A 15,055-nucleotide genomic window follows, 5' to 3' on the forward strand; every position below is an offset into this window, starting at 1 on the left:
ACATCACCGAGACGCGCGACCCTGAGTGGGTCGCAGCCCCCGAGTTCTAGTCCGGACCCCCAACGCGGCTCACGTCCTGGAAAGAGACGGACCTGTCGTGGGGTAGCAAAGGAGAGGTGACTGGACTGCAAACATGCATCCAAACCCTGGTGGACAAGCAGCTCAGGCTTGTCAACATAGTCCAGGTCATGCTCATCCGCCGGATCCTCCCGTGTCAACAACGGGCCTTCAATCTGTGGGAGTTCAACCCGACGCAACACCGAACTCTGAGCAGGCTCTTCGACACGACGTACGAAGATGTCTGGAAGGTGCTTTTCAAGGGCGCCGAGGCTCCCGCATTCGCTACCGAGGATCACAGATTCAGCGCGCAGTGTCATGCCAGCGCGGTAAGTTGTTTGTGCCTTTTACAGGGTATTAGTTTTTCATAGTTTAACTCTATGCGAGACCTAAGCTCCCTTACCTTTGACAGGTTTGGCAGGCGAAGTCCGGACAGATCGACTGTCCGGCTCCTTTGCCCGAAGACCCAGCCGATGCCCGCTTGGCGAAGTTGCTGGTTCCGGCACCCTATGTGGTGTCGGAGAAGAAGGCCACGAAGAGGGCCACGGGGACTTGAAAAAGTGCCCGGCGCCAGGAGGTGTCGGGTTCATCATCCGACGGCTCCAGGGCGCATTCCTCCCGTGAAGACGAGGAGGAGGAAGAAGAGACCTCTCCCCCTCCAGCGGGGGGAGAGAATAAAAGGAAGGCCGCCCTCACTGGGGAGGCCGAAGGGTCCAAGAAGGGGAAAACCCTTCCTCCGGACTACTCCACCGACGCCGACGACGGCGTAGAGGAGTGGCCGCTCAGGGCCAAGCCCCTGGCGAAATCGTAATTACCTGGATACTAGAGTAATTCATAGTATTCCTTCATGTCTAATATGTTAATGCAGCCCACCCAAAGACCGGCTCGACGCATTGTCGAGCGGTTCCCTGGACTCGTCGGATGTGAATTCGCTTCCGATGGCTTCCTCCCCCCGCCCTACGGACGACGCTGAAGTGTTGTACCAACAGGTTCCAAGCCAGGAGGAGGTGGTCCTGGAGGCACCGTAAGGCGACCTCCCAGACTCCAGGAGTAAAGGGGATAAAACCCCCCAGGGCTCCAAGTCTGGCTCTAGGCCGGACACCGCTCCGGAACCTTCAAAGGTCCCGGAGTCCGGCGGGCGACCTCCTTCCAAGAGGAGCAAGCCCACTGTGCCGGTGACCCCCGTCCAACCGGAGGCACCAGACAATCTGCTGGAGGTGCTCAAAGGTGCCTCCATCGACGAGGAGCACCGCACCATTATGAGTGCGGTGGTCCAGAAGGTTCAGTCCACCAAGAGCGGACTGACTGAAGCTTGTACTAGCCTTTTAACAGGCTTTGAGGTAAGTAAAGAATGTGTAAATAATATTACCGCATAGACAGTAGCCCCTGATGCTCTGTTTGGCGTTCGGGAAGAAAAGCCAAAGAGAGGATAAAATAAAATTCGTAGGAGTCTAACAAAAAGGAGTCAATATGCGTATGCAGGCTTCTCTACTGGCGTCCGCTGCACTGTCTGCGGAAGTGGACACGCTAAAGCAGAACCTCAAGCAGTCCGAGAAAGAGCTCGGGCATGCCAAGAAGCAGCTTGAGGACAAGGAAGGTAAGAAATACCTTGTTTAAATATATATATATATAAAGGTGCAATTGCAAAAAATGACAGGATTATCATGGCTATTGTAGGGGCCACGTCTGAGGTGGCGACCCTTAAGCAAGCGTTGGTCGAGGCCGAGAAGAGGGCGGCCACGGAGCGCACCGAGCGGGAGAAGTATGAGGCCCAGGTTGGCAAGGTGCAGCAAGAGCTCCAGGTTCTCATGAAAAAACATGAGAGTTTGGAGCTTGACTCAAAGACGTGAGCGTCCGAGCTTGCGGCGACTATTGAAAATGCCAAGTCTGCCAAGGCCGAATCCCAGAAGACCCTCCAGGAGTTGGTTGCGGTGAAAAACATAGCGGCGGGTAAGGCATTCTTTATGCAAAGCAAACACATAAATGTGAGTTACTTGTTACTTACCCGAATCCGGAGCTCTCCAGGAGCGTTCGCAGATCTTCCCCGTAGCGTGTCTGATGCCGCCGCATTCTATCGAGCCGAGGAGGGAAGCTCGACAGAGAAGGTGTTCTGGTCTCAGTATGCTGAGGCCGGACACCCCGTGCCCCTGAGCGACCAGCTGAAGCAACTGGTCGAGCTCCACAAGGCGGCCGAACAGGCCATGAAGGGCCTCATAGTTCGGCTATGGCCTGGAGAGGCTCTGCCTGGGAGCTATTTCGGGCTGGTGTGGCGGCTGGAGGGGGCCTGTCCAAGGCTCGAAGTCATCAAGCGCTCCGTCTGCATTGAAGGTGCCCGTAGGGCCCTTGCCCGTGCTAAGGTGCACTGGGCAAGCCGGATGCTGAGAAGCTTGTGAAGGACGGGCCACCGCCGGGGAAAGAGCATCGCAAGCCCGAGAATTATTATACGGATGTTCTGAAGGGTTATAACATCCTCGATGCGACTATATCTCCCACGTGTCGAGGCACAACTTAGAGGCATAATCGCATTGAAGGCATATGTCGCAAGTTAGGCAATCTTCACAACATCCCATGTAATATAGATAATAAAAGGGGAGATAACATAGTTGGATTACACTCGCCACGTCAATCAAGTACATAAATAACATTACATCATTCAAACACTCATGGCCCGACTACGGCGCCAAAATAAAAGATAACCCAACATGCGACACGGCCCCGATCACCCCCAACTGGGCACCACTACTGATCATCAAGGAAAGAAACATAGTATCGTTGAGAGTCCTCGTCGAACTCCCACTTGAGCTCAAGCGCGTCACCTGGAGCGGAATCATCAGGCCCTGCATCTGGTGTAATAGTAATCTGTGAGCCACAGGGACTCAGCAATCTCGCACCCTCGCGATCAAGACTATTTAAGCTTATAGGTAAGGCAAGGCAAGGTAAATATGTGGAGCTGCAGCAAGCGACTAGCAAATATGGTGGCTATCCTGTTCGCAAAAGAGAGCGAGAAGAGGAGGCAAAGCGTGAGCGAGAAACTAGAGGACAACCTGCGCAAACATTACTCCAACACCGTGTCCACCTCCCGGACTCCGCCGAGAAGAGGCCATCACGGGAACTCACACGGTTGATTCATTTTAATTAAGTTAAGGTTCAAGTTATCTACAACCAGACATTAACAAATTCCCATCTACCCATAACCGCGAGCACGGCTTTCGAAAGTTCAAATCCCTGCAGGGGAGTCCCAACTTAGCCCATGACAAGCTCTCACGGTCAACGAAGGAATAGACCTCCTCCCGAGACGTTCCGATCAGACTCGGTACCTCGGTTCTTCAAGACACTTCGACAGGTTAAAACAAGACCAGCAACACCGCCCGAATGTGCCGACAAATCCCGATAGGAGCTGCACATATCTCATTCTCAAGGCACACTTAGATGAGACTAGCTACGAGTAAAACCAACCCTCAAGTTGCCCCGAGGTGGCCCCGCAGGCAGCTCAGTCGGACCAACACTCAGAGGAGCACTGGCCCGGGGGGGGGGGGTTAAATAAGATGACCCTCGGGCTCCGGAAACCTAAGGGAAAAATAGGATAGGTGGCAAATGGTAAAACCAAGGTTGGGCATTGCTGGAAAAGCTTTAATCAAGGAGAAATATCAAGGGGTTCCCATTATCACCCAACCGCGTAAGGAACGCAAAATCCGGGAACATAACACCGGTATGACGGAAACTAGGGCGACAAGAGTGGAACAAAACACTAGGCGAGAGGCCAAGCCTTCCACCCTTCACCAAGTATATAGATGCATTAAGATAACATGGCAATATAATGATATCCCAACAAGTAAAATAATGTTCCAAGAAGGAACGGTCTCCAATCTTCACCTGCAACTAGCAACGCTATAAGAGGGGCTGAGCAAAGCGGTAACATAGCCAAACAACGGTTTGCTAGGACATGGTGGGTTAGAGGTTTGACATGGCAATTTGGGAGGCTTGAAAGCAAGTGGTAGGCATCGTAGCATTGGCATAGGAAAAGAGCAAGCATCTAGCAAAGCAAAGATAGTAGTGATTTCGAGGGTATGATCATCTTGCCTGCAAAGTTATCAGAGTTGACTGGATCCTCGAAAGCATACTCAACGGGCTCCTCGTTAGCGAACTCGTCTCCCGGCTCTACCCAAACAAGGCAAACAAGCAAACGGAACACAATCAACCATGTGCAAAGCTCAAACAATATGATGCAAAGATGGTATGCTATGCGGGATGCGATGCGGGATGCATATGCAAGATGTGACAGGGAAAGCATGAACCTGGCCTAAACTTGGAAATCCGAGTCTTCCACTGGAAAGATGAGATGAAATCGCTTGAAAACGATATAAAGAACACCGGAATCGGAGTTACGGTTTGGAAATGGCAAGCGATTCAAATATGACCACGTTCTGCGATTTACAGCAAGTAGCCATCTAAATGCAATGAGATGAACATGCTATAGCACCCAAACATGACAACAAAATACATGGCAGGGATGCATTCAAGATGCTTAACAAAGTGCTAGCAGTGAGCTACGGCCAATTAATCCATTAATAGGTTCAGACAAGCATGGCAAAAATGCATTTGACAAACAGATCTCAGACTTAGTGAAATTAACACTTGTCTGGAATGTCAGATCAGATAGCACTCTTCGGAGCAACAAAACTATATGCTACAGGACCTGAACATGGCAAAGTAAAGCATGGCATGGAGCTACTCAAAGATCTTAACAAAAGTCCATTAGTGACCTTGACCCAAAAGGGATCAGAAAATACAATTGCAAGCATGTGAACATGGCAAAAACATAATCAGTTCTCAGACTTAATGAAAACTGCAGCATGCTGAAACATATATCAAGTAGGCATGTTTACGAGCTCGATGCACTCACTACGGAGCAAGTCGTGACAAGTTAAGCATACACCCACCAGGAACACACAAAATGCAAGCTAAACATGGCAAGAACAATAGCATAGCATGCACGGATCAACTACAACATCATCGGCAAAATCGCTAACAAGTAGACAATCTGCCCAGATTCACGAAGTAGCAAAAGTAGAGCTCGATTGACGCAAGCTAGGGTGCTCCATAATTGCAAACAAAGACATAGATGGATAGAGCACTACAAGATTAACAAAACATCCTTACTGATCATCCTCAAAAGAGGCACGGATCACTAGGAAATAACATGAACATATGGCATCATGAGAAAAAACAGATCAAGGACTTAGTGGAAATGCTAAGTCCCTGAAATCAGCATTACCAAGTGCCTCACTTTGCAAGCTCGTGCTAGTCACCACACACATCACAAAAATACATGGGTTGCACCTCTGGAAAGATGGCGAAACCCTTAACAAAACATATGTAGAGCTCAAGGGCATATCATGCACACAATAATCATGGCAAAAATGACAAATATCTAAATGGAGTAGCAGATCTGACAATTATCTCAAGTTGTACTCTTCTAACAGCATCTCGGGCATCAAGATGTACTCAAATGAAAATGATGCAATGGAATGAAATGATGTACTCTCTGAGACGAACATTTTGATATGCTATATGCCCAAAACGGAGTTACGGTTGCAAAGCTATGGTATGATGAAATATGCAAAATGTTTAGGGTTTCGGGAGGAAAAGTCAACCGAGATGAACTCCCAGATCTGATCCGGCCTGGAACACTGTAGCGCGGCGGCGGGCTCGCCGGAAATGACGAAGAAGACGGTGGTCGAGGTGGCCAGAGCGGGCGCGGCTTGGCCGGCGACGGTGAGGTGGCGTGACGCCGGCGCGGGGAAGAGGCGGAGCAAGGCGGGGTCGGAGCGGCGATGTCGGTGGTGGAGGTGGCCGGAGCGGCGCCGGCGAGCGGAGGAGGGCGGCGCGGTGGCGATGTCGGCGGCGGTGGAGCGGCGCCGGCGAGCGGAGGAGGGCGGCGGTGCTCGCGGGATGGCGGCGCGCGGGCGACGTGGGCTCGGGGGCCGGCGCTAGGCCGCGCAGGCCTCGATGGCGGTAGGTGGCGGGGAGCCACGTGGCAGGCGGCGGTTGGCGGTGGCGGATCCGGACGCGTTCGGCTCCGTCCGGACATGTCCGGCGGCAGCGGAGATCCGATTTTTAAGGTTAGGGGGGAGAAGATCCGGGAATTGGAAATGGGGTTCTATTTATAGAGGTAGAGGGAGCTAGGAGAGTCCAAATGAGGTGCGGTTTTCGGCCACGCGATCGTGATCGAACGCTCTAGATGATGGAGAAGGTTTTGGTGGGTTTTGGGCCAACTTTGAGGGGTGTTGGGCTGCAACACACACGAGGCCTTTTCGGTCCCTCGGTTAACCGTTGGAGTATCAAACGAAGTCCAAATGGTATGAAACTTGACAGGCGGTCTACTGGTAGTAAACCAAGGCCGCTTGGCAAGTCTCGGTCCAATCCGGAAATGTTTAATCCCCACACACGAAAGAAAGGTAGAAATGATCACCGGAGGAGAACGGAGCGCCGGAATGCAAAACGGACAACGGGGAAAATGCTCGAATGCATGAGACTAACACGTATGCAAATGCAATGCACATGATGACATGAAATGAGATGCATGACAATGATAACAACACACGGAGACAAAGACCCAAACCCGAGAAAATAAAATAACTTAAGGCCGGAAATGGCAAGAGTTGGAATACATATTGGGTAAGTTACATCCGGGGTGTTACAACACTCCACCACTACGAAAGGATCTCGTCCCGAGATCTAGGACTGAAAGAACGCCAGGTACTCAGAACGGAGGTGATGCTCGCGTTCCCAGGTTGCTTCACGGTCGGAATGGTGTGACCACTTGACTTTGAGGAATTTGATTGATTTGTTGCGAGTCTTGCGTTTAGTCTCTTCAAGAATAGCAACTGGGTGCTCATGATAGGAGAGATCTTCTTGGAGCTCAATGTCCTCCAAGTTTACGGTGCGGTCAGGAGTCTTGAAGCACTTTCGGAGTTGAGAGACATGGAACACATCATGAACATTTGCAAAGTTTGAAGGAAGCTCGAGTTGATAGGCGAGGTCGCCTCTCTTGCTGACAATCTTGAAAGGTCCCACGTATATGGGGGCAAGCTTCCCTTTGATACCGAAGCGACGAGTACCTTTCATAGGAGAGACGCGGAGGTAAACATGATCTCCGATCTCGAAAGCCAAATCACGGTGCTTACTGTCATAGTAGCTCTTCTGGCGGGATTGGGCTGCTTTGAGGTTATCTCGAATGACTTTGCACATTTCCTCTGCCTCTCTGATTAAGTCATTTCCGAGAAGCTGACGTTCACCGGTTTCGGACCAGTTGAGAGGGGTACGGCACTTCCTGCCATACAGAATTTTAAATGGGGCCTTGCCCGAACTTGCTTGAAAACTGTTGTTGTAGGAGAATTCAGCATAAGGAAGACAATCCTCCCACTTCATGCCGAAGGAGATCACACAAGCCCTGAGCATATCTTCAAGAATCTGATTGACACGCTTGACTTGACCGCTAGTTTGAGGATGGAAAGCTGTGCTGAAGCGGATGTTGGTGCCCATGGCCTTCTGAAAAGAATCCCAAAACTTGGAGGTACAGATGCTGCCATGGTCTGAAGAGATCACTTGTGGAATACCGTGCAGAGAGACAATTCGAGAGGTATAGAGTTCCGCCAATTGAGCTGCAGTGATAGACACTTTGATAGGCAGAAAGTGAGCCACTTTAGTGAGTTTGTCGATGACAACGAATATAGCATCATTGCCATGTTTGGACTTTGGAAACCCAGTCACGAAGTCCATCTCAATGTGGTCAAACTTCCATTCTGGAATGGCAAGAGGTTGGAGGAGACCAGCTGGTCTTTGGTGTTCTGCCTTCACTCTTCTGCAGACATCACACTCATTCACGAATTGAGCAATCTCGCGCTTCATTCGAGTCCACCAATAAGCCTGCTTGAGGTCCTGATACATCTTCGTGCTCCCAGGGTGGATGGAGAGGAGAGAATTGTGAGCCTCGTTCATGATCACTTTACGAAGTTCACCTTTGGGTACAACAATACGATCCTCGAAGAAGAGAGTGTCCTTGTCATCAAGGCGGTAGCACTTGTACTTGCGTTGACTCTTGGCAATCCCAATCTTCACCTTTTTCACCATAGCATCAAGAAGCTGAGCTTGGCGAATCTGGTCTTCCAAGGTAGGAGAGACTTGAAGGTTGGCGAGGAAACCTTGAGGAACAACTTGCAGATTAAGTTTGTGGAAAGCTTCAGAAAGCTCGGGTTGATAAGGCTTGAGAATCAGACTGTTGCAATAAGTCTTTCTGCTCAATGCGTCAGCAATCACATTGGCCTTGCCTGGAGTATACTCGATACTCGGATTATACTCTTGAATCATTTTGACCCATCGAGTTTGCCTGAGGTTGATATTAGGCTGAGTGAAGATGTACTTGAGACTCTTGTGATCAGTGAAAATGTCCACTTTTCTTCCCAATAAGAGATGTCTCCAAGTCAAAAGAGCATGCACCACTGCCGCCAACTCGAGATCATGAGTGGGCTAGTTCTTCTCATTGGGCTTCAACTGGCGAGAGGTATAAGCAACAACTTTCTTCTCTTGCATCAACACTGTGCCAAGGCCTTGGAGAGAGGTGTCACAAAAGACCTCGTACGGCTTGGATTCATCAGGCGGAGTCAGAACTGGAGCAGTGATCAATTTCTCTTTCAAAGTGTTGAAAGCAATGTCACACTCCGGAGACCAAACGTACTTGACGTGCTTCTGGAGAAGATTTGAGAGAGGCTTCGCGATCTTGGAAAAGTTTTCAACGAATCTTCGACAGTAGCTTGCGAGACCGAGGAAGCTACGGAGTTGCTTCACGTTCTGAGGAGGCTCCCAATTCACAATTGCAGACACCTTCTCAGGATTCACGGCAATGCCCTTGGCAGAGATGATATGACCAAGATAAAGAACCTCATCGAGCCAAAATTCGCACTTGGAGAACTTGGCGTAGAACTTGTGTTCCCTCATCCTGTCGAGTACCAAACGCAAGTGCTTGGCATGATCTTCCTTGTTCTTCGAGAAAACCAGAATGTCGTCGAGATAGACCAAAACGAAGTCATTGGTGTTGGCATTGAAGATGAAGTTCATCATGCGAGAGAAAGTCGGAGGAGCGTTGACGAGGCCAAAAGACATGACAGTGTATTCATATGAACCATAGCTTGTCCTGAAAGCCGTCTTGGGAATATCTTGCTCGCGGATTCGAATCTGATGATAACCCATACGGAGATCAAGCTTGGAGAATACTTGGGCACCTTTGAGTTGTTCGAACAGCTCGTTGATGTTGGGAAGTGGGTATTTGTTCTTGATGGTCTTCTCGTTCAATGGACGGTAATCAACACAAAGTCGGTCCGTTCCATCCTTCTTCTTCACAAAAAGAACACCACAACCCCACGGAGAAGAACTAGGCCGGATGAGACCCATTTTCTCTTGAATATCGAGTTGCTTCTTCAGCTCCTTCAACTCTTCAGGTCCGAGCTTGTAAGGACGCTTGCACACAGGTTCCGTACCGGGCTCAAGATCGATAACGAATTCAACTGGCCGGTGCGGAGGCATTCCTGGAAGCTTTTCTGGAAAGACGTCTTGATATTCGCAAACGACTGGAATTTGTGAGATAGCATCCAGTTCACCCTTCTCATTGAGAGAAAACAGATGGATGGTATTATCCCGAGCGGCAAAGACAATTACATCCTCAGACGAATGAGTCAATTGAATCTGTCTGGCTGCACAATCAAGCTGAGCCTTGTGCTTAGAAAGCCAATCCATCCCGAGAATAAGATCAATATCCGAGTTACCAAGAACCATTGGAGAAGCCAGAAACTTGAAATCACCCATCAAGATAGAAATATCCGGAACCATCATACTAGAACTCAGACGCTTAGCCGGAGAGACGACTTGCATAGCTCTAGGTAAAGCCTTAGTACTAAAATTGTTCTCCGATGCAAATGGGAATGACATGAAGGAATGCGATGCACCAGAGTCAAAAGTACTTTTGCAGGAATATCATTAACAGGAAGGTTACCCATGATGACATCTGACGAGTCCTCTGCCTGAGCTGCGTTCATCAAGTTGACCTTGGCGTGCTTGCGGTTATGCTTGACCACAGCTGTACTTGCCGATCTCACAGGAGGAGGAGGAGGAAGACGCCTCTGGTTGAGACACTTGTTGGCATAGTGACCCTTCTGTTGGCACTTGTTGCACGTGACCTCTGAAAGCGGACGGTGATACGGAGCACTTGATCTTGGAGCTTGAGACGAAGTCTTGTTCTGAAAGCCAGGGTTGGGTGGGTGGGAAGATCCACTGCCACCTTTCCTCTTCTGCTGATACGGCTGACGGAACGGAGGAGGAGGAGGAAGCCAATACTTCTGCTGCTTGGCCACTTGAGTAGAGGAAGAAGGAGTAGCATCTCTGACTCGCTTCTTGGAAGCATCACACCTCAGTTGAGCGGCCTCTTGCTTCAATGCCATGTTGTAGAACTCATCGTATCTCAAGGGCTCGAAGAGAACAAGAGCTAGCTGAATTTCTTCTCTGAGACCACCCCTGAACTGGTATATCATGCTCTTCTCATCAGGGACGTCCTGCTTGGCAAAGCGGGCGAGCTTCTGGAACAACTTGTTGTAGTCATAGACAGACAAAGAGCCTTGCTTCAGGTTGCGGAATTCCTCACGCTTGCTTTCAACCATGCTCTGAGGGATATGGTGAGCTCTGAAATCTTGACGGAATTCATCCCAGGTAACAGCACGTCCACCTCTGGAATCCTTGTACTGTTGAAACCATTCTGCAGCTTGATCTTTGAGTTGGAAAGAAGCAAACTTGACAAAGTCCTCAGGCTTGACGTTACCACACTCGAAATGCTTACACAGATCCACGAGCCAATCGTCAGCATCAGTTGCCTCAACACAATTGCTGAAAGTTTTTGGCCCGTTAGCAAGGAACTGGTTGAGTGTAGCAAAGTGATTTTGATTGTTGCCTTGGTTCCCTTGGTTGCCTTGATTGCGCTCTTGGAGAATTTGCATGATCAACTGTGTGTTTGCATTGGTTGCAGCCATCACAGCTTGCCATGCCTCCGGAGGACGTGGAGGTGGTGGCGGATCTTGATTCTGATTCTGATTGGTGCTCTTAGCGGGAGCCATCCTGAAGAGGTTGACCACCGTTAGCACATAGACAGATAAATGAAGCTGAATCCAACGGAATGAAAATTGCAACATATAGTCTTCACATCCGAACAAAATGAACGAATGCATTCCTCTTGAAATGGTCACATATCCATAAATTGAGAAGCCATTTAGAATTTAGGTAGAGAAATAAATCAACAAGGTACGAATCAAGAACGAATACTCGGTAAGAAATCCCAATCTCAAACCAAATATCCGTGGAAGAAGAACTAGAGCTACAAGAATTCCCACCTATGAAACTCCCGAACCTTTTCGGTTATGCAATCAGGTGTTGGGGATACAGGGGAAGCATAATATCTCACCCAAATCTAGCAAATCCTACATCCAGCTGTATCCATCCTTCAACACATAACCGAGAAAAACTTCGGAAACCATCTACCTCAACCTTCGAAAAGCGTTCGTTATACAAGTTATGACGATACTCCCGAACTCCCGCCCCCGTACTGGGTGGCGTCGAGGTTATCTCACCAACGAACTGCATAAAAGAGATTTTCGATGTCGGCGTACTAAACTCAGGTATTCCAGAATTGCAACGATAAAATTATGACGACAACACCTCAGAGCTCAACTCCCCGGGACACTTCCACAAAACCCCTGACAGGAGGCACCAAGACAATGTTCTCGTCATAAAACCATCGGAACGACTCCAAGATACCCGCGTGATCCTAAATTTTTTTTAGTGAAATTTGAGAAGAGAAGAGTCAAAACTCTACGTCGGGATGCCTTACCAAAGCGATGAGGAGACTGAGAAGTAAAAAGAATTCCTAAACTCTCCGATATATAATTCCTAAATGACTCAAAAAAATTTTCTAGACACAACTCAGCCGCTAATAACGATCAAGAAATGGGGCTCCTAAGGTCAAGGAAGGCTCTGATTACCAACTTATAACACCCTCGATGCGACTGTGTCTCCCACGTGTCGAGGCACGACTTAGAGGCATAATCACATTGAAGACATATGTCGCAAGTTAGGCAATCTTCACAACATCCCATGTAATGTAGATAATAAAAGGGGAGATAACATAGTTGGCTTACACTCGCCACGTCAATCAAGTACATAAATAACATTGCATCATTCAAACACTCATGGCCCGACTACGCCGCCAAAATAAAAGATAACCCAACATACGACACGGTCCCGATCACCCCCAACTGGGCACCACTACTGATCATCAGGGAAAGAAACATAGTATCGTTGAGAGTCCTCGTCGAACTCCCACTTGAGCTCAAGCGCATCACCTGGAGCGGAATCATCAGGCCCTGCATCTGGTGTAATAGTAATATGTGAGCCACAGGGACTCAGCAATCTCGCACCCTCGCAATCAAGACTATTTAAGCTTATAGGTAAGGCAAGGCAAGGTAAATATGTGGAGCTGCAGCAAGCGACTAGCAAATATGGTGGCTATCCTGTTCGCAAAAGAGAGCGAGAAGAGGAGGCAAAGCGCGAGCGATAAACTAGAGGACAACCTATGCAAACATTACTCCAACACCGTGTCCACCTCCTGGTCCGCCGAGAAGAGGCCATCACGGGAACTCACACGGTTGATTCATTTTAATTAAGTTAAGATTCAAGTTATCTACAACCGGACATTAACAAATTCCCATCTGCCCATAACCGCGGGCACGGCTTTCAAAAGTTCAAATCCCTGCAGGGGAGTCCCAACTTAGCCCATGACAAGCTCTCACGGTCAACGAAGGAATAGACCTCCTCCCGAGACGTTCCGATCAGACTCGGTACCTCGGTTCTTCAAGACACTTCGACAGGTTAAAACAAGACCAGCAACACCGCCCGAATGTGCCGAAAAATCCTGATAGGAGCTGCACATATCTCGTTCTCAGGGCACACTCAGATGAGACTAGCTACGAGTAAAACCAACCCTCAAGTTGCCCCGAGGTGGCCCCGCAGGCAGCTCAGTTGGACCAACACTCAGAGGAGCACTGGCCCGGGGGGGGGGGTTAAATAAGATGACCCTCGGGCTCCGGAAACCCAAGGGAAAAAGAGGCTAGGTGGCAAATGGTAAAACCAAGGTTGGGCATTGCTGGAAAAGCTTTAATCAAGGCGAGATATCAAGGGGTTCCCATTATCACCCAACCGCGTAAGGAATGCAAAATCCGGGAACATAACACCGATATGACAGAAACTAGGGCGGCAAGAGTGGAACAAAACACTAGGCGAGAGGCCGAGCCTTCCACCCTTCACCATGTATATAGATGCATTAAGATAACATGGCAATATAATGATATCCCAACAAGTAAAATAATGTTCCAACAAGGAACGGTCTCCAATCTTCACCTGCAACTAGCAATGCTATAAGAGGGGCTGAGCAAAGCGGTAACATAGCCAAACAACGGTTTGCTAGGACATGGTGGGTTAGAGGTTTGACATGGCAATTTGGGAGGCTTGAAAGCAAGTGGTAGGCATCGTAGCATTGGCATAGCAAAAGAGCGAGCATCTAGCAAAGCAAAGATAGTAGTGATTTCGAGGGTATGATCATCTTGCCTGCAAAGTTGTCAGAGTTGACTGGATCCTCGAAAGCTCCTCGTTAGCGAACTCGTCTCCCGGCTCTACCCAAACAAGGCAAACAAGCAAACAGAACACAATCAACCATGTGCAAAGCTCAAACAATATGATCCAAAGATGGTATGCTATGCGGGATGCGATGCGGGATGCATATGCAAGATGTGATAGGGAAAGCATGAACCTGGCCTCAACTTGGAAATCCAAGTGTGCCACTGGAAAGATGAGATAAAATCGCTTGAAAACGATATAAAGAACGCCAGAATCGGAGTTACGGTTTGGAAATGGCAAGCGATTCAAATATGACCACGTTCTGCGATTTACAGCAAGTAGACATCTAAATGCAATGAGATGAACATGCTACAGCACCCAAACATGACAAGAAAATACATGGCAGGGATGCATTCAAGATGCTTAACAAAAGTCTAGCAGTGAGCTACGGCCAATTCATCCATTAACAGGTTCAAACAAGCATGGAAAAAATGCATTTGACAAACAGATCTCAGACTTGGTGAAATTAACACTTGTCTGGAATTTCAGATCAGATAGCACTCTTTGGAGCAACAAAACTATATGCTACAGGACCTGCACATGGCAAAGTAAAGCATGTCATGGAGCTACTCAAAGATCTTAACAAAAGTCCCTTAGTGACCTTGAGCCAAAAGGGATCAAAAAATACAATTGCAAGCATGTGAACATGGCAAAAACATAATCAGTTCTCAAACTTAATGAAAACTGGAGCATGCTGAAACAGATATCAAGTAGGCATGTTTACGAGCTCGATGCACTCACTACGGAGCAAGTCGTGACAAGTTAAGCATACACCCACCAAGAACACAAAAAATGCAAGCTAGACATGGCAAGAACAATAGCATAGCATGCACGGATCAACTACAACATCATCGTCAAAATCGCTAACAAGTAGACAATCTGCCCAGATTCACGAAGTAGCAAAAATAGAGCTCGAATGACTCAAGATAGGATGCTCCATAATTGCAAACAAAGACATGGATGGATAGAGCATTACAAGATTAACAAAACATCCTTACTGATCATCCTCAAAAGAGGCACGGATCACTAGGAAACAACATGAACATATGGCATCATGAGAAAAACAGATGACTTAGTGGAAATGCTAAGTCCCTGAAATCAGCATTACCAAGTGCCTCACTTTGCAACCTCGTGCTAGTCACCACACACATCACAAAAATACATGGGTTGCACCTCTGGAAAGATGGCAAAACCCTTAACAAAACATATGTAGAGCTCAAGGGCATAT

This window comes from Triticum urartu, chromosome 3A, assembly GCF_056163025.1.
Source record: "Triticum urartu cultivar PI428250 chromosome 3A, HENAU_Tu73, whole genome shotgun sequence".
NCBI classification, from domain to species: Eukaryota; Viridiplantae; Streptophyta; class Magnoliopsida; order Poales; family Poaceae; genus Triticum; species Triticum urartu.